The sequence below is a fragment of the Malania oleifera genome, chromosome 11 (assembly GCF_029873635.1).
Source record: "Malania oleifera isolate guangnan ecotype guangnan chromosome 11, ASM2987363v1, whole genome shotgun sequence".
NCBI lineage: Eukaryota > Viridiplantae > Streptophyta > Magnoliopsida > Santalales > Ximeniaceae > Malania > Malania oleifera.
In genome coordinates, this window is record NC_080427.1 from 23,405,255 (window position 1) to 23,427,595 (window position 22,341).

Genomic DNA, 22,341 nt, shown 5'->3' on the forward strand with positions numbered 1-22,341 from the left:
ACTTCAACTGTTGTCACTCTCGAAAGAAGGTGGGTTCAAGAATAAACCTCTCAAGAGTGACAATAGTTGAATTAATATTTTTTAAAAAGTAATATTATTGGTAAGAGTAATACAATTTGTGTTAGAAATACTAACAATATAAAATGATAAATTTACAAATAAAAAATATAAATCACGATTCACAAATAGATTAAGGCACGGATATATCGCCCTCTTTAAGGAGATTCAAGCTCTCTGCGGTTTATTGGCTTAACCCACAAACTAGTGCAGCAGATTTCCTCAAGACTTGTCTCCCCTAGGATACAACAACCTGATATGAATTGTATGACTCTCTCCAATTCTGTACAAATAAAAGAGTCCAAAGCTCCACAAAAAATACCTTTCTTTGCTTGTCAAACTCTCTAGACTCAAAAGAAGAATGATAAGATGAGAATGAAGATAATTGGTTTTTTTTTTTTTTTTTTTTATGCTAATGCCTCAAGAGTCTATTTATAGGTACAAAATGACCTTTTATTTTCCATGTACTTAATAAATAAGTTATGTATATATTAAGTAGATACAACTCTAGATTCAAGGTACATTCATCTAATTAACCTTGTGCATTTAAGAGATATATGAATAAATGACCATAACTCAATCCAAGATACATCTTCATTTTTCCAAGATAAAATAATAATATACATATTTTTTTCCAAGATAAAATAATAATATTAAAATACACTAACAATTCCCCCCTTATTTTAATATTATGTATGTATCATGCATGTAGAGAGTTTAACAAACAAAGATGAACAATTATGCATAATGAAGGTGTGTTTTGCATTGAACCTTCACTTAGAGAACAATAATCTTTACTCCAGAGTTAATAGTGGTCTCAGACTTGAACTATGATTGCTTAAAGGAAATAAAGTATTAATGCTCACACATAACCACTCAGGTGTTGATATGAGCTTTAATAGCCAGCACGTTTCGGCCTTGTGCTTATCCTAGTTTCATGAGCACATTTGAGAATAAGCCCAATACTTATAGAGAGCGGCCCCACTCTCATGCTCATATAGGTGAAATTTATCAAGGGTGCTCATGTAATTTTGACACCTCACTCATAAGAGATACATATTATCATTAAAAGTTTTAAAACTCAACCTTTTTTTTTACAGGATAAATGCACTTACACCATAGGGATGAGTAAAAAATAATAATGCATTTCTTATGACCACCATATGATTCGTTCTTCCCGTTGAACCCAATTACAAGATCTCTGGTCCTTGGGTTGGGTATCCCCATACGTGGTTCATGATTATATGAGCTTTAATCTCATCCCCCTCAATGTATTCCAGACCCTTTCTCTTGCTAAGGCCTTAGTTAATGGATCCTCAAGATTTTAAAACGATTTTATATAACTCACATTAATGATGTCACTACTCAAACATGATCTCACAGTACTGTGTTTTCTTCTTATGAGTCTAGATTTACCGTTATAATAACGGTTGTTCATGAAAACTAAGGTGTAGTCCCAAGAGGGGGGTGAATTGGATTTAAAAATTTTCTCTTAATTCTTGTCAAGAATCCTTAACTTCTTTTGTTTCTTTTAATCAATTCTTTACTTGTTTATTTGATTTACCAATCACACAAGAACTTAGTTCTTTTTATACAATCAACAACACAATTACTTAAACAATCAAGTAATCAATCAATCAACCAAACCATTATCCAACCAAACACAATATTCAAACCAAGATATAAGATACAAGATTTCAGCTTTTTGTTTGTTTGCAACCCTATAAATATGAAAGTTTGATTCAAGCCCTGTGGTTAATGCAATCCCTTTGATAATGAATTAGCTTTCTCAAAGTAATTTTCAACAAAACATTTCACTCTTCTCAAAATTTAGAATTTAAATAAATTCTTAGTTAATTTATCTTTAGGTGTTAACCAATTAACATACTCCCTTATGATTTTTGCAAAGAATGGATTAACCAACGTACTCCCTTTCGATTTTCGCAACCCAAATCAAAATTAGACTTTAAGTTTACTTAATTTCCAAATATAGGCAATATATATGATTAAGAAATTAAATCATCCACGCAATTTATATGTACTGGAAATAAATAGTAAGGGAAAAAAAGAGTGAGACCGCTATTTTTACAAGATTCATCTTATACCCAGCCTACGTTCTCGCCTTTGGCAAACCACCAAAGGATTCACTAAAACTCGTTCCTTTGACGGGCGGAACAACACCGTTTACACACTCTTTCAGTAGGTTAAAGCCCGCCTCTCCAAACGATATACCATCGTTCGGTCACTCCTTCAATTAGGCTAGAGCAGTACCTCTCTAAGCAATATCCCCTCGCTTAGCTAACGATCCAACAATCCTAGAATCGTCACAATCTACAAGATATACAACAAATAAATGTGCATAAAGAGTGCTCTCACAAAGAGCTAATTAGTACAAGTTAAACCTATATATTTCAATCAAATTCACAATATGAAATACAATTGAAGTTCAAGTGTAGAATTCACCAAGGGTTCCTTTGTGATTGAGAAAACTCAGTATGAAAACCTTAGATAGTTGTTTCAGCAGAAATTCAGATGTTTTCCCCGAGCAATAGTATGAGCAATATGAAACTTTGAGAGAGCTTGAAAAATTTGATGCAAGTGTGTTGTAAGATTGCTTGTATATAAATTTCTTAGGATTAAGGTAGTATTTATAGGCTTCCTAGAATTAGTTTTCTTGTTCCTTAAGTTACTTGGAGTGTCCCCCAAGTTTTTATAACTTTTAGATTCAAAAAACTAATTTTTAGAATTTTCCCTTTAAAGGTCAAAATTTAAATTTTCGTAGGGTCAGTTGGCTGATCAGGTGACTGGGTGGGTGTTTATAAAGGATCAACTGGCTGGATAGGCGACTGAGCGCCTTTTGTCTCCAAAAAATTAATTCTATCAACTAGTCAGTTGGCTGACCAGACAATTTTGGTGAAGTGCTGACAGCTTTGACCCCATTTCAGTATTTTGGTCATAACTTTTTATTTATAACTCCAAATTTGACTTACTTGGTGTCAAAAAGAAAGGTAAGAGGAAATATTACAACTTTCATGTCGAATACTTTTTAAAATAATGAGTTTTTGATAGCTAAAAATATTCATCAATGCGAATGTAGAAAAATTAACAAAATTTGGAAAATCTTTTTTTTGTATCATTCCAAAAATAATTTTAACCACTTTGAAATATCTTTTGACCTTATAAAAATATTTTTCAAGTATTTTAAAAGGTATCTAAGTTTAAGAAATTAACTTAAGAGTTTCATGTATCCATATTGAAATCGAATGAAGTACTTACATAAAGACTTCTTAGATTTTTTGACATTCATAAACACTTTAAGTCTTCATGCTTTGTCCTGACTCTTTCTTGAAGCTTTAATATCAAGTTCATCCTCTCATAGTTGTCAAACTTTAATATATCATTCATGCCTTTAAGTATTCTTTAAACTTCATATGATCATGTTCCTTTGGAATATAAGTTTTAATTGATCCTTGTGAGTACTTGACCTTGCTTTCACATATGCGAGATCTGAAATATCATCACTCAACCAAATATGTTAAGTTTCACTTGTTTGTTAGCCTCAAAATAAGATGTTAAGCCTTGTAAGGCTAACAGTTCACTCTACCAACCGTAGCAGTACTAACACAATTAATTAGGATAGGTGGTATTGGTTTTTTCTAAAATGGGATTTCATACAACATATCTCTTAACTAACTTGCTTCTTCACTAACTGATGCTAAAGTAATAAAGTCAGCTTCCATAGTTGAGTTAGTAATTATTGTTTGCTTTTTAGATTTCTAGCAAATAGCACCACCACCTAAAGTAAAAAATATAACTTGTGGTAGAGAGAGAGAATCACTTGACAAAGTATTCCAATCAACATCACAAAAACTTTCAAGTACAACATGATACTTAGTAAAACATAAGCCATAATTTATTTGGTACTAACTAAATATTTCATTACACGTTCAAGAACATTCCAATGTTCTCTTCCCGGTTTGCTAAAAAATCTACTAAGTATTCCTATTGCATATGTAATGTCAGGTCTAGTTAAATCAGTTGCATATCTCAGGCTACCAATAATGCTTTTATATTCCTTTTGATTAACCACTTCATTCTCATTCTTAACAGGAAATAAGTGATTACTTGAATCAAAAGGAGTAGTAACATGCTTGCAATTATTATAGTCATATTTATTCAAATTTTTGTCAATATAATGCGACCGATCAAGAAATATACCATCACACGATCTTGTAATTTTGATGCCTAAAATTATATTAGCCTCACTTAAATCTTTCATCTCAAAATATTTTTTGAGCATTGCTTTTTGGTTCCTAAAAAAGGAGTATACACATTGAACCAAGATTTATCTTAACTGACATGCCTATTAGTACCTGAGTCTGCCCACCTCCCCTTAATATTGTGGACCATATTTATGTCAAAAAACATTGCCACACATTGTTCCCCAATAATATTAGATTGAGGAATAGGTCCACATTTTTTAAATTTACAAATTCGAGCAATAAGCCCAATTTTGCCACAAACATAACAAACATTGTTGTTTTGCTTGTAAGAGAGTCATTGGTTTAAATTCTTTTGATTATGGATGTCCCTATTCATTTTTTGAGATCTATTGTTATTTTTCATATTTCTCCTCTTATGCTTTAATTAAGGGTTTTTAGGAAAAAGACCTTTGGGTAAAGTTCTTATGTTCGGAAGCATATAAATTTACCTTTGTGGTATTACTGTTATTGGTATTACCATTTTCTTGCAGAATTACATCTTACCTTTTTCCTCATCGGTGTCATACTTATTATGTAAAACCTTTTTGTCTTTCCATCTTTTGAAATGGGCTCCTCTAAACCGAAAAGACTTGTTGCGATTTCCAACATTTTCACTCGGTTTCTCAAAGACTGTAGACTCCATACTTTGAATCTCTTTTAAATTGTTAGAAATATTTATAATATAAAATGATAAATTTACAAATAAAAAATAAAAAAATAAATCACGATTCACAAATAGGCTGAGGCACGAATATTTCACTCCTTTTAAGGAGATTCAAGCCCTTTGCGGTTTATTGGCTTAGCCAACGAACCAGTGCAGCAGATTTCCTTAAGACTTGTCTCCCCCAGGATACAACAGTCCGATCTGAATCGTATGACTCTCTTCAATTCTGTACAAATAGAGGAACCCAAAATTCCACAAAAATATTTTCTTTACTTGTCAAACTCTCTAGACTCAAAGAAGAATGATAAGACGAGAATGAAGATAACTGGTTTTTTTTGTGCTAATGCCTCAAGAGTCTATTTATAGGCACAAAACAACCTTTCATTTTTCATGTACTTAATAAATAAGTTATGTATATATTATTTTTTTTTTTATCAGTAAATGATAAATTATATTGATCAAATGGATATGTACAGAAACTCTGGCATACCCGAGAAGAAGGAAGCAAAACTTCCATCGACAAAATGAACACTATTACATCAAAACCTGGGAATTCCCAAGGCAAAAAGCCATCAACTAACTAAAAATAATCAAAACCAAAACTAAAATGCAATAAAAAATATCTTAGAACTCAAATCATCACTAGACAGAAAGCTATAAAAATGATGGATATCCAAACCAGGAGGAATCAAGGCGCAACACCCTCCAACAAGAAAAGCCACATGTCGAAGAGAAGCATGAAATCTTTAAGTAGCCCTCCAGCTTGAAGTGGACTATCAACTTGGTTAGTACACCATCCACAATGAGAAAGAAGACCAGGCCCAAAATGAAGACTAACTTCAAGACATCAAGAAACTCCAACCTCCTCAGAGTATTCCGAAAACCCAATGAGATAAGAAAGAAAAAGAAAATAAAAGGAATGAAAATGGGAAGAAAGAAAGGGGAAATCAGGAAACAACTCTTTTTTTTTTTTTTTTTTTTTTGTGTCCGAGTTTACTACCAATTGTTAATCAAACGCCAATCCAAAAGAGAACAAGTCCCTTCAACCAAGAATCCAATAGCAGCACCTCATACTGAATAAGACCCCAACACTTCATCTAACAAACTGACCTTCACTGTTCACACCAGAGTCCAGCAGCTCAAAGCAGATCTTCCATATTGAACATGATCCACTAGAAATGAGACACCAACTTCCAGCACAACCAGATTAAAACTGCAACCCAACACAGCGACATCAACAGAGGATAATACATTCAGCCTTGTATTAAACCTGAAACTAGGAACTTAAGAATCCTTCTTCACAACCCCAGAGACATAGTAGCCTGGAGAGTCATTACAGATCAACAGAGCACAGCATAACTCAACCAAAATAAACATCAAAAAATCAGCAGATTAGGCAAGCAGGCTGAGCCAAAGTAAAGCAGGTAGTAAGCATCAACCACTAGAGACACCTAAAACAGAAACTATTACTCCAGCCCCTACAGTAGGCCAACTCCTAAATATTCCTACCATTACAACTCAAAACCATTCCTAAAATCAGAAAAGATCACTCACATTCTGCTGGTTCCCAGGTTTTTACAAACCTGGGAAATCTGTCGAATACAGTTCTGTATGTATGCATTTGAATGACTCGAACAATGGCTTCTAAAGGGGTAACCTTACCTTCAAATATCTTCTTATTTCTGAAGTGCCATAAATAATACACTGTGGCAGCAAAACAAACTTTTTTAGCCACTGATTGAACCCCCGTACCTCTAGCTTCTTTATGCATCCATTTTAGAGAAGCCTTAAGTGTGGTTAAAGCTCTTGTAATGCCCAACCAACTCCTCAAGTGACCCCAAACTGCCGCTGAAAAAGTGCATTTAAAAAAGAGATGGTCTATTGTTTCCTCCTCCCTATTACAAAAGCAACAAGAATGGTTAATCCCTTCCACATGAATATTGTCAGTAGTAGCTAGTCTACCTTTTGCACCAAGCCAGAGAATAAAGGAGTGTTTCGGAGTGCAACCATTCATCCATACAACATTAAACCACGGAACCTTACTTCCTTTCCTTCTCCAGAAATGATAGACTTCTGAACACGAGATTTTGTCACCAATCACCCATTTCCTTAACTGAAAGTCAGCTTCTTGTTGGTCTCTGCAATGTAGCAGTACATTATTCTTAAGTTCAATGATCATCTTAAACAAAGGAGAGTCCTCATGTTTAGAAGAAGCCTCCCAAATGTTACAGCCTCTCAAATAATTCTGATTTATCCATTTCACCCATAGAGAATCTTTTTTATCATGAATATTCCACAACGCTTTAATAAGGATAGCTTTATTCCATGTTTTGAGATCAAAAACTCCCAATCCCCCTTCGTCTTTTGGTAAACACACATCCTTCCAGGCCACTAAGGGTCTCTTTCTATCACCCCATAAAAACACCCTACACGGCTTAATAATGTACTCTCTGACAGATCTTGGAATGGGAAAAATTGAGAGCCAAAAGCACTCTGAACCTTGAATAACTGAATTGATTAACTCTAATTTCCCAGCATAGGAGATAAAATTCTTCGGCCAAGCACCAATATTATTGGATATCTTACTAATTAGTGGAGAATAATGCATTGCATTCAACCTAGTTGATGCTAGAGGGATGCCCAAATAACGAAAGGGGAATTCACCACGAGAAAAACCAGTTAGCTCCATAATTTCATCAAGATCATTATCTCTAATACCTGCAGTAAAAATATTGGATTTCAGTTTATTAGCTTCAAGACCAGAACACTCTGAGAATTTCCTCAAGCAGTCCATGATCAACCGAACCGAGGAAATATCCCCCCTCGAAAACAAAACCAAATCATCTGCGAAGGCTAGGTGAGAAATCTTCAATTCCCGACATTTTGGGTGGAAGTGAAATTCAGGGTAAGCTTCCAGAGATTTTAACAATCTAGAAAGGTATTCCATGCAAATTACAAATAAAATAGGGGAAAGAGGATCCCCTTGTCTGAGTCCCTTTTTTCCTTCAAAAAATCCATAGTAACTCCCATTTAGAGCTATAGAGAAGGATGTTGAAGTAACGCACTGCATAACCCAATTAATCATTCTTTCATGAAAATTTAGTTGTTCAAGCATCTCCTTGAGAAATTTCCAAGAAATAGAATCATAAGCTTTCTTTAAATCTATCTTCAACATGCATCTAGGAGATATTCTCTTCCGAGCATATTTTCTAACCAATTCCTGCACAAGGTATATATTCTCAATCATGCTCCTTTGTCCCACAAATGCAGACTGCGCAGGGTTCACAATTTGGCCAAGGCAAGGAGAAATTCTATTGGCAATGATTTTAGATATAGCTTTGAAAATTACATTGCAACATGATATAGGTCTGAAATCTTGGACTGAGGAGGCATGAGAAGATTTTGGAATAAGGGCAATAGCTGTATGGTTTAATTGTTTAAGCAAGTTACCATTCCTGAAAAATTCTTGCACTGCACGTGTGACCTCCTTACCAACAATACCCCAAGATTTCTTAAAGAAACACGAAGTAAATCCATCTGGACCTGGAGATTTTTCATTTCCAATACCGAAGATGGCATTTTTAATCTCCTCTTCTGTAATAGGAAGAATCATCTGCTGAGCTAGTTCATTACTTAGGGATTGGCCTTGGCCAATAATTTGGGGATCCACAGGAGTGCATTCAACCTCAGTCCCAAGGAGATTCTTATAATAATTAATGAATTCCTCTGCCACTTGATCCTGGGAAGTAGTAGGATCCCCATTATCTTTGATAAGTGAAACAATATGATTTCTTTTTACATGCCTCCTCATCAAAGAATGAAAAAAGGAGGTATTTTTGTCACTGCTCATTTGATACTTAATTTTAGCCTGCTGACTTAAGAAACTCCTGTTTGCTTTAGCTAGCTTCATGGCCCTGTCCCTCTTTATCTCAGCTTGCATCTGGAACCCCAAGTCCTCAGGAGAGTTGTGTAATTTTTCTTGAAGTTCCAACAGCTCTTCATTAGCTTTTTCTGCTCTTGTAGAAATATGAGAAAAGTGTAGTGCATTCAAATTCTTTAGAGGGGACTTCATGGCCTGCAATTTCTTCACCAGCCGAAACATTTTACATCCTCTGAATTTAATTCCCCACCCTTTTTTAACAGTCTCCATAAAGTCATAGTGATCTGTCCACATGTTGAAGAATTTAAATGGCCTTCTCCCCATGCCATTACTATCAAACAAAGAAACCAGACAGTTAGAGTGATCTGACAATATACCTGGAAGCTGAAAGTTAGCATGAACACCCAAATTAGTCTGGTTCCATTCATTATTAACCAACACTCTATCGAGCTTGCACCAAGTCTTCCCATTTGACCAAGTTAGAAAGCAGCCAGAAGAATTAATATCCATTAATCCAGTTTCCATAAAGCACTCTCTGATATCCCTAGTTTCATATGCTGTAACAGGAACACCATTCAATTTCTCATCTGAGTTTAGCACATTATTAAAATCACCCATGACAATCCAAGGATGACAGCAATCCATACCAGTTTGAACAAGGTTCCTCCACAACTCTCTTCTGTTGACTATAGTGTGAAAGCCATACACAAAACTAACTCGAAAATCATTTAAAGTAGTTAGACATTTAACACTGCAATGAATTACCTGAGCACTGTACTCAATAGCTTGAAGTTGAATCTTTTGAGGGTTCCATAGCACCAAAATTCTCCCTGCTCTATGAAGACTGAAATTATTTATTTGATGCCAATGCTGAAACTTCCTCTTCGTCAGATTATCAAGAGTATTCATACTCAGTTTGGTTTCTAAGAGACCCAAAACATCTACTTTATTCTTCCGAATGAAGTCCAGTACTCCATTCTGCTTCAGAGGCTTATTAAAGCCTCTGATATTCCAAAATGCCATCTTCATTTTCCACATTGGGGAAGAAGGTCCCCGTCCCTTTTAGGCTTCCAAACTTGTTCTCCTCTTTGTCTTATGGTGGCCCCTACACTCATAGATCTTTTTTTTATTCCCCTTACAATACCTGAACCACCTGCATTTTGTGTCTTGGCCAGAGTTTTTTGGTACTCTGTTCTAGATAGATTAGCATGTTGTCCCTCAAGTCCAGAGCTTTGATCTTGGGCTATTTCCTTTCCTTTATTCTTTTTGTTGCCCCTCAAATCAGCTTCAGTATCAACCAGTTTTTCTTTACCTTTAGAAGATTTGCTCTTACCATCATCATCAGTTTTCATTGCATCAGATCCATCTCCACCCTTCTTATTGTTTTTAATTTCCTTGTCTAGTACTGCATTAACTGGGATATTATTTATCTCTTTTATCTGCATCATTTTTGGGTTACTAGGAGGTGAACTCTGCTGGGAATGTCCCTCATTTGAGATACCAACAACTGTAATACTCTGAGTTTTTTCTGTTCCAGTCAGATTTTGATCCCCTGATTTCATGTCTTTATTTCCCCCTTTGTCCATCTGGTTTCTATCCACAGCCTGATTGGTCTGATTTTGATATTTTCCTTCCTTCTCTTTCTTTTTCCACTGTCTGTCTGTGTATGGCCCATCTGAATATCCCACTGCACTGCAAGATTTGTAGTATTTAGGGAGATTTTCATATATAACCTCTTGTGTCATCACTTTATCATTGGGTAAGATAATCTTCACACTATTTTTTAGTTCCTTTGCTATATCAACTTCCACCAGAACCCTAGCGAAAGTAATTTTCTCCTTATTCATGGTCATCTTGTCAGCATAAATAGGTCTACCTAACTCAGAGCAAATTCTTCCTATGGCATTAGGAGACCAAAATTCAAGGGGAAGATGGTTAAGTTTCAACCAGACAGGTACGATGCTCATTTCCTCCTCATCGAATTGAAATAATTTTGGCATTTTCTTAAGGAAAAGAGGTTTACCATACGCAAGGTAAGGGCCTCCTTTCAACACCTGCCACAAGTCCTCCTCACTACAAAACCTGAATACAATCCATCCACTACCATGGAGTACTATATCCACCTTCACCTTCCATGCTTTAACCAGGGATTGAAGGGCAGAATTCCCTGGAAATTTATCAACAAAATATCCAACCAAACAATTCTTCCAGCTTTCATCTATGCCATTCATATCCTCTATTGGAATACGTGCACCGGAGCCATCAGAATCAAAAGTAGGGATCGACACACAGTGTTCAGGATGTCTGTTATTAGCAAACATCTCAGACCAAGGAACCCGTTTGTTATTCCTCATGATGGTTCTTCCTTCCAATTCCTTTGGCTTTTCTTTTCTGTTCTCATCAGTATAACAGTCCTGATTGGAGGAGGCTTTCTCTGCAACCTTAGATATCTCCCCTGACTCTTCCTTCAAACTAATCAATGTATCCTTGGATCCAAGAGTTAGTGAGGCCAACGAATCTTCCGTCTTCTCTGATTTATTTAGCAGTGTCTTTATTTGGCCTACCTTAATCCATGCACTAGATTCCATTGATTCATCTACTCCAGATGTTTCTGACGAACTCCCCAATGTTTCTTCCTTTGATTCCTTGTCTCTTTGTTTGAGTGGTTTAGGGGTTTCATCAATCTGTTCGATTTGTGCAGCTTTTATAAATTCTTTCTTTGTAGTAACAAGTGCATCAAACTGATTGCTTGTTTCTATTCGTTCGTAAAGTCTCTTTCTCGCAGCCTTCCGGTTAGATCTTCTCCCCATCCTGAGAGTGATCTTAGTTGGTGATTTGGATTCGATAGGAATATTTTGGATTCGACAAGAAAACCAGCGATGGATGGGAAGGCCTTCGCCGACAGTATAATGAAGAATGACAAGCAGTCCCTCGTCTAGGTCAAGCGCCTCTCTCTAGAGAGAGGTGAGAGCTTCTCTCTCTAACTTGACTTTAGTTATGTATATATTAAGTAGGTACAATCCTAGATTCATGGTACATTCATTTAATTAACCTTGTGCATTTAAGAGATATATGAATAAATGACTATAACTCAATCCAAGATACATATTCATTTTTCTAAGATAAAATAATAATATACATCCTCTTTTTCAAGATAAAATAATAATATTAAAATAATATTAAAATACACTAACAATTTGTAATATTTTTTTTTGCAAATGACGTATGAAAAATATATTTAAAACATAGCAACATTTGTATGTACAAGTAATTTATAAAAATCATATATTTATAATAAATATATAATATTTTAAATAGTGAAATTTTTATGTAAATTTACGAAAAGTAAATATTTGTAATAAATAAATAATATATTAAAAATAATTTGTCTTAAAATTTTTAAAATAAAATTTTTTATTTTGCGCATAATAATTTACACTGTTGAGATTTTGGTAGAGTTGGAAATTAGAATGGATAGACCTGTCTCCCTCCAACCAAACAGGATAAATCCGGCCCATGCTTTCCCCATCCGGCGAAAAGGCGGAGCAAGCGAGCTTCCAAACACCCTCAAGCCAAGCGGGGCCCACCAGGTGATCATCTTCATCAATCTTAAAGTGGGCCGTCGGATCCGATATCCAAGACTTCCCGCAGCCGTAGATCGCACGCACCCGATGATACTACCAATCAAGATACTGCGGAAATCCGACGGCTGAGAGGCGGAGGATTTCATCGGAGGGACGCCTAGAGAGTAGCGAAGTGGGCCCTGATGCTGTCCATACATTGAACTGTCTCTCGCGGGCGCACCGGATTGGCGCTCGTAGGAGGTAGGTTGATCGGTGGGGCCCAGAAGGTACGAGATCACATGTTTTTTGGTGTGATTTGTGACGGGAACAAAGGAATTGGTGAAGGAAGAGGACAGCATGGAAATCCCATTGACCAGTCGCCCAATTAAATAGCGGGCCAGGCCGTCCAGGGAGGCGGCCCCACCACCCATGTGGTGCGCAAATTTCTATGACGTTTTGGATGCATCTAGTCTAAATTTTTTTACCGTTTATGTTCGGCCTGTCCAAAATCATAGGATTTAAAAAATAAAAAAGTGAGACCAACTTTAAACTTAAAATCAATTCAAATTTTGATTAAATTGGTTAACCCATTTTTACTATTCAGCTAATTCAGTTAACCAAATTAATCAAACTCAAAAATCAAATCAATAATCAAAAATCAAAATTTAATGAAAATAACAGCTGAACTAAACAAAATAAATCTTTAACCGAATTATGTTGACCCCTATATACACCTAAGTGACTTCAAATTAGAAGAATAAAAATATTGTTAGTATTGACACATAAATAATTTAAAAATATTGTTAGTATTGACACATAAATAATAAGAATTATCTTATCTTTCATCTCATGTTTTTTTTTAAATACTCATATTAGAGATTTTTAACATCAAAGTCTAGGAAAAAAAAAACTGATAGCATTTTACATATAAAATTTTTTCTCACACTCGCAAACTAAAAGTTTTGATTATTAAGTCATGAAATGTTTCTTGATGCTATAAATAAAATTTCTTTCTTACACTTGGAAAAGAAAAGTCTTGATCATTAACTTATGAAATGTTTTATTAGAGAATGTTGTGGCAAATATTTGTCTCTCCCCAAAGTTAGTATATGAGTAAAGCCAAAATTTATTACAATTGAAAATTAATTATAATTGTTGCTTATTTGAATATTGTGCGAGCTCTCTCTCTCTCTCTCTCTCTCTCTCTCTCTCTCTCTCTCATTATGTAATGAATTTTCTGTTGAGAATTTTACTTGTGAATTTGTGCAATATTAAAAAATTTAAGTAGATAATAGACACTTATACACATGGTTGGTCTCAAGATCCTATAAGGTTAAACTTTTGAGTCAAAATGATGATAACTCATGTGTATCAAGCCTACCTATAGATTCTTCTAATGTTATTAACCTTTCAAGTTCTTGAAAATTGGGTAGGGATTAGGGGGAGCTTTCAAAGGAGATAATTGTGGACCATTACCAGTTGAATTTGAAGCTGTAATTCAGGATTTGAAGCTAAGGGATTAGGTAGCCAGTCACACTGTCAAAGCCTATTGCTTCTTAGGGTATGAGGTGGGTAGGTTAGTATGGGCTAGCAACGGCTAGTTCATTTTGCAAGGTAGTGCAAAAAGATGTCAAAATTCATTTCAACTCTCCCAAACAGTTTATAGTTTCCTTGTAATATCTCATTTTTGTAATATCTTTTTTATTAAAATTTTTTTCCAAGTTGGTTTCACTCTGATTTCATAAAGAGATAGTTCAATTCTCCTTTAATAATAAATAATAAATAATAAATACTTACCATAATTGTTTAGGGTTGCCTTATAAACTATTGATAGCTTATTCATTGAACATAGTTTTGATGGAAATAATTTTCCTTAAAGATTAAGAAGATTAACTCAAAAAAAATTTATTAATTCTGTGTTTGGAGAGACTTTAGATTTGGAGTGATATTGAATTTAAATACAATATAATATTAAATTACATTGAAAATTATTCAAATCATATTAGGTATGAAATTCATGTTCCCAAACACTACCTAAGAGTTCTGTTTATGGAATGGAATTGAAATCTAACCATTAAACAGTAGACGATAATTGAAAATGATGGAACCAGTGAAAATATATTGAAAATGAATCCTACTAATTCATTGGGCATAATGGAAAACTAAACAAGAACTAATTTTTGTGCTTACCTGGTTCTAAAATTTACAGAGAGAAATGTTCCTTGAGGCTGTGTTTGGAAGTATGAAATTTTAAAATCTTAAATTTAAATTTGTATGACTGCGAATGAAAATTACTATAATTTAGTATTGTATTTTATACAAATTTAAACAAATTCATATTAAAATTTTGAATCTCACACTCCCAAAAATGAAGCAATGCTATGTTTGGGAGTATAAATTTCAGATTTTAAATTTGAATCGGACGAATTTAGGGATATTTTAATGTAATTTTATATTATATTTTAATTAAATTTAATATAATTCCAAATTTAAGATCCCTTTAAACATAGCATAAAAAGCATTTCTTCTGTTTAGACATAGCATAAAAGCATTTCTCGTGGGAGAGGAAGTGGACTATGGCATGAGGGAAGCTACCATGGTATTGCTCTTGATTTGCAGCGGAGGGGTCTCCTCTTTGAGTTGTCTGATATGATTGTCATCAACTCACCCAGAGAGAATTTCAACAATATCATATTATAGTGTGTCACCAACTCACCATTGGAGGGCAGTTCAACAATAACATATTTTAGTGCCCTAATTTGGTAGGCAGCAACCCTTGATGTGTAGGGTGGGTGGCAGCAGAGCCATTTAGGGATTCGGCTGAAGTGAAGCAGCATTCTCGTTGGATGGAGTATGGACCTTAATTTTCAACAGCCCTACTTAATATATAGCTAAGAGCTACCATTTAATCTACCCAATTGACTAACTAGTGACCTAGCTGTTTTCCATATATATATCTATCTATAAAAGTTAGATATGAATATAAAAAAAGAAAAAGAAAAAAAAAAAAAAAAAGGACAAAGAAAAAATATGTATGTAATGGGTCTCTTCTAAAAATAATTCATGTGCCTTTTTAAATAGATTAATTAATTTTTTTTTTAGATTACATAGGAACTTCAGCCACCAACAAGCCCTTCGAATCCCCTGGTGCGGCATCAAACTTACGGATTAGCGTCCTACCCCTAGGTCTCGTTGATTAGGTAAAGTCCGGAATGGGGACACGGCTTTCGTGCATTAGTTGGACGTTCGGCCAACCCGACCCCTGGGACACATCTCCATTACCATCCACAGTTCCCGCTGACTCACAGAAAACTCTCGCCATTCACGGTCTCCGTTGGCTCACAGAGCGAACTCTCACCATCCACGATTCCGCTGGCTCACAGAGTAAATTCTCACCATCCACAGGTACCGCTGGTTCCGTGAGTATATCTATAAAATTTAATAGATAAATAAATTCTTACCATCCATAGGTACCGCTGGTTTCGTGAGTGTATTTATAAAATTTAATAGATAAGTATTAAATTTATTAGTAACTCTTTTATCCTGTATATTATCTATAAAATTTAATGACAAATTGTGTTACAAATATTGGCAAAGGAGACTTTAATTCACTGGTTACTATTTTACAAGTAATTTTTTTATAATAATAATAATAATAAATATAAATATAGGATAAAAAATGTCATTTTTGCTCCCAAAAAGTAGAGGATAAATTAGTGACACTCATGTTCCATTAGTGGAAATTAAGCAAATATATATTAAGTAAATTAAGTAAATTCTTAAGATAAAAATTAATTATTTGAATGGTAAATCACATAAATCATTCTTATAAATTATTACAAATATCTATGGAGGCAGCAACCATGTACCCTATCTAGCTGTGTCCATTTACCCTAGTGATTATATAGTAGGATAAAATAAAACCTTACAAATTCTACACCAAAGCAAGAGAGTCAATCCAAACTACCACAGAGATCAAATCATGTTTGGATGCCCAAGAAAGATAACAATTAACAAGAGAGAGAGGATATTTAGATTTCCGACCACCATCTTGGATCATGTTAATCATATAAAGTCTCGGGTAGTGAGAAAAGGTACTATAAATTACTAGAGTCTATTAGTGACCCCTTTATTTGACATGGTGGAGGGAGATTGGACCAAAAATACGATAAAAAGTTTGAGTTGCTATAACATTTTTATATTATTGTTACATTTGAGAATGTGAATTTTGAATTTAAATTTAGGTGAATTTAGATAAAACTCAATATAATTTTGCATCACACTTGGTCGAAATCTATGTAAAAATTCAAATTTAAGGCCTTTCCCAAACATAGAATAAGAGTTTTACGTTCGAATTATAGAATGGGATAAGGAGGAATTCAGGTTCGGGTTGGGGTTGTGGTGGGGGGGAGTGGATTAGCTTTCGTGATTTGTTCAAACAACATCAGATTGCCATAGACAAGTTAGCATTTTTTTAAAGTTGAATCATTACAAACAACAAATCTATACACCAATTTAGGTAACAAGATCTTTCTTTTTGATTCATGGGCTAGAGTTGAATCTAACCTTTTTTGGACAAAAAGTGTGAACTTTTACTTTATACATGTTTCCATGGTAGCAATTATTCTAATTTATAGGGACCACTTGGTACAATTTTCACTTTTTCAACTAAAGGGATGTTTTCTTTTTCTTTTCCATTGGGAAGAAATTAGTTGAAAATCAATTCCTAATGTAAAATCGCTTTAAAAAGAAAGTCAATAGTTTCCTCTAAAAAATAATTTTAAATCAAACATTTATCTTTCAATTCGGCTGTTAATTAGATTACACGTGATTTATGCTTCAACTTCCTTATTTCAAAATTGTTCGAAGCTTTCTTTGTGACGACCCGTCTATTTGACTACTTATATATATATGCATGAAACTCTAATACCATATATAAATCACCCAACCCCTAAGCGGGTTACCAGGTACAATTGTCTATAAGTTGTTAGAATTAGTGTGTTCCTATGAGGGGGGTGAATTTGGTATTAAAAAATTATTCTTAGGTTTATTCAAATCAGTAACAGTAATACACAATCTAGGGTCTGTCTATATAAACGTAAACTTAATTAACACATGTACAACATATAATGGATCAGACATACAACATACATGTGTTGAAAATGAAAGTGTAGAAAATAAATTACGAAATTATAAACTATATGCACGATATGTTATCAGGGTTAAGCTAATATTGCCTACGTCCCCGCCTCAACTCGCAAGCCTGAGGATTCCACTAATATTAACTTAACGGGTAGAGCGGCATCGGTTACAATCAGGTCAAATTACCAGGGCTGGCCTCAACCTTTACACACTCTACTTACGGGGCGGAGAAGGCCCTACTGATCCTTACAGGTTAGATCAACACCCCCTCAGGCCACGCTTGGAATACAACCAACAAATACAAATTTGCATACAAATAATGATGCTTTTAATACAAGCAGATTTGTATGACAATTCAGTACAGTATAATGCACTCACAGATAATAGTATTTATGCTCAGGTGAGATTGGTCAAGTGAAACTACTCTCAAGATAATGTCAATATATAATAAACATGTGAGAGTGCATTATCAAACTATCTTTGAAACAGTATATAGATATATATCAATCACAAGCAGGGTTTCAAAGATTTCCAATAGAATGATCAAATATCTCAAAAATGATTTTCAAAAATATTAAGCATAAGAGATATTTGTAAAACAAGTTAGTCAATATATATATATATATATATATATATATATATATATATATATTTATTTGCTTCACAACACAAGACAAACTTAAGAGTCTTGCAATTATAATGCAAAGACTCACAAGCTAGCAAGATTTTCCCCACCCAATAAATTTATGAACTAAATCTATGGGAAAATCTTTGGATTAACTCTCCTTTAAAAAATTAACAATCAATAGAACAAAGAGAGTTAAAGTAGTGTAGGATCTCTCAAGATACTCTTACTCAAAAGGATTTTGCAATATAATAATCAAATGGAGGAGTATATGGGTTGTGTATGAAGAAAGGGCTCTCAAAAATTCAGAGAAAATTTTCTTAATCAAACTCCCTAATCTTAGCTTAATCTTTGCCAATGAACCCATATATATATAGCCACTTATAAAATTTTGACCGTTCGGACATAAGGGTAATAATTAAATTGTTTAAAACAAGTTTAGCAAAAATAACCCTGATTTACCCTTAATTATCTGCAGTAAAAATTGGCCAACCCGAGAGTTTTGGTCAACCCAGCCATAAGTTCGGTTGCCCTAACAGACACATAAGCAAAAATGCATTTTTGAAGTTCGGGTGCCCGTGGACAAGTTTGGGTGGCTGAACTAGGCGATTTTCCAACTTGCTCGATGTTCGGTCGCCTGACCTCAAGTTTGGTGTTGACCTTATTGGTCACGTCTGGTTTTGATTATGACAAATACTCATTACAACTAATGGGTGTTTGAGGTTTTGTGCAGGAATTAAGATTGTTAAGATCAAGATGGGCACAAAGCAAGTAAAGTTTGAAGACCGATTATCGATCTTAATTGATCTTAATTGTAATATAACTCATTTGTGAAAATTGGTCTGTAATAGTAAGTAGGGCTCTGTTTTGTTATAAGCTCACACACATTACATGTATGATTTATTTCATAAGCTCAAACAAACCATAAATGAGAAATGACCTTAGAAAGACCTTAGGGTTAGGGTCTGTATGTTTCAAGATGGGACCGAAATGCACACTTGGTGCACTTTTGGTCGACCGGCCAACACAGTTCATTTTGGCCTGGTTGACCGAACCGGACTTGGGTCAACAGTTGACCAAGGCCCTGATCGATCGAACTAGGTAGTTCAAAAAGCCCTGGTCGACCGAAACCTCCCTAGGTCAACAATTTGACCATCTGGTCGACCGAGCCTTTTTTGTACTCCAACTACCTAGTCGACCGAGGGTCCTTGGGAGAAATCCCAACAGTCTGATCGACCGAACCAGCCTGTTCAAAATGGCCCGGTCGACCGAACCTCAGAGATTTGAAAAATCGCCTTCTCCTGGTCGACCGAGCCTTTAGTTCAAAATCCCCGTGATCGACCGTACCATATGAGACTTGGTCGACCGAAACATTTCTGGTTGACCAGACCTCTTGGGTTGCCCTGATTTTTACCGTGGTTAAATATTTTTTAAACAGGGTTAAAATGCTTTAAATGTCATTAAACTTTTCCAATAATTCCTAATAGGTCCCTAACGGTCAAAAATCATGGGATGTCTATATATACCCCTTCATTTGGAAAAATTAAAAAAAGATTAGCAAATCAAATTCTCTAAAGCCAAAAATCTAATACTGCTCTTATCTTCTCTACAAACACTCTAGCTTGTCTTCCAAAGTTACAAATCCTTCGTAAGTGTTCTTGAGTATTTAGATAGGAAGGTTTGCTCTCTCTTTGTTGTGAGATTGATCCATTTTTATTGAGAGTCAAACCAAAAGGATTCTTAGGGGACTTTACTAATAAGTTCATCCTATGAAGACTTTACTAGATCTTCTGAGATTACATATTCGTTGCAACATCTTGAGAAGCTTGTATTTGCTTTTGGTTGCGAAATATTTTCAAAATCATTTACAAATATCTACTGTGCTTTATCTTGAAAACCATTTGAAGAGATATTTTGTTTTTGAGGTGAAAACATCTTTGCTACAATATTCAATCACTCACATACTATTTGCTGAAAACAAAGATTATATATATTTTCCAGTCCAAGCATATACATATTTATGTGATTGAGATATTTTGCTGATTGATACTCTTGAGGCTTGCTTGATATTCTGTGTGAGCACGTTTTGAATGAATATTTTGAAATACACAGATTTTCATTGACGCTCTCATGTATGTATTACACTGATAGAAAATATATTTGAGAATTGAACTATTTAGACCACACTGAACTTACATTTTAAATCATCTGTGCTGTTTGTGATTGTGCGCATTTGGGTACAAATCTGCTTTACATGAAAACACTTTTATATTGTACCATTTGATTGTATATCTGAGAGATTCCAGGCGTGGCCTGCGGGGACAGTAATCCAGTCCTGTAAGAATTGGTGTAAAGGTTGAGGTCAGCCCTGTGCTAATTGACCTAGTTTGTATAGGTGCCGCTCCACCTGTTTAAGTGAGCAAGTTATTGTGATAATTCTTGTGCTGGTTAGCCAAGGCGGGGACGTAGACAGTTGGCCGAACCTCGATAACATATCTGCGTGTCACACTCTCTTTATTGCTTTCTGGTGCTTGTGTGAGTAATTAAACTGCTTTACTTAATTTCTGATATATTTATATTACTTGCACTAGATTGACCATAGACTTGTGAACATACTTATGTTAGGAGGAATACCTAGGAGATAAATCTTAAAATACCAATTCACCCCCCCGGCTCTTGGGATCACAGTAAATCTAAAATTGGTATCAGAGCCACATAGCATAGACTAGTTGTTAATTTGCAAAAAGATCACATATGACTCATAGCTCCGTGACCCCTTTCCTTGAGGGACCATCGTCCACATGACCTCCTGTTTTCAGTGGTGTTAATTACACCTTCTGGAAATAGAGGGTGCGCATCTACCTTCAGAATACTGATTGGAAGGTGTGGAAGATTGTCTCTAAGCGAAACTATGTCCCTATGAAAATTGAGGGTACAACTAGGGTTCCTAAGACTGAGGATGAATATGATGATGATGATATGAAAGCTGTTAGTTTTAATGCCACTGCCATGAATATTTTATATTGTAGTCTTGATGTAAATGAATTTAACAGGATTATGGCTGTTCTACTGCAAAGGAAATATGGGATAAGTTAGAGGTCACATATGAGGAGACTAGAGATGTGAAAGACAGTAGGATAGATATGTTGACCAGTCAGTATGAGGCCTTTAGGATGAATGTAGGTGAGTCCATTCAGAGCATGTACACTAGATTCACACACATCATAAACTCACTGCATGCATTAGGAAAGACCTATCCCACATATGAGATGATTAGGAAGATCCTTAAAGGCTTACCTCCTGTTTGGAAAGCCAAGTCTACGACCATTGCTGAGGGTAGAGACCTTAAGGCCATGAGCTTAAATAAACTGATAGGTTCCTTGATCACTTATGAACTGTCCATAAATGAAAGACTTAATGAGCATAACAGGGCTAAGAAAGTGACTGCACTAAAAGCATCTAATAACACATCTAGTGAGTGTAATGAGTCTGACACTGATGAAGAAATGGCTATGCTAACTAAAAGTTTAGCAAATTTTTCAAGAAGAACAGGAAGCCGTTTAAAAAATATAGAGACTCCACTAATGAGAAGGGAGAGTACAGCAAAAGAAAGGAAAAATCAAATGCTCCTATGTACTACAACTGTAACAAGGTGGGGCACATCAAACCTAATTGCCCATTGCTGAAAAAGAAGGCTAAGAAAAAGAAGAAAGTCATGAAGGGGCCATGGGACCAATTCAGTAGCAGCGACTCGGATTCAGATCATAGTGACACGGAGGTCGCTAATCTGTGCTTGATGGCACACGAGGATGAGGTATTGTCTTCTTGTTCATCATCTTCTTCTTATTCATCTGATGATTGTGATTCTGACAGCATGCCTACATTTAGAGAATTACAATTTGAATATATTCGTGTTTCAAAATTGTTAGGCAAAATGACCAAAGAGAATAATGATTTGAAAAAGAAATGTGAAAATTGGTCAAAATTATTTAATATGGCAAAAACCTCTCATGCCTCTATTTTAAAAGAAAAAGATACTACTATTGTTGAACTTGAGAGGAAATTGGAGGATAGCTCCAAAATCATTTCAAATTCACCAAGGGCAAAGAAAATTTTGAAAAATTACTTGGTGCCTAAAGAAACTCCTT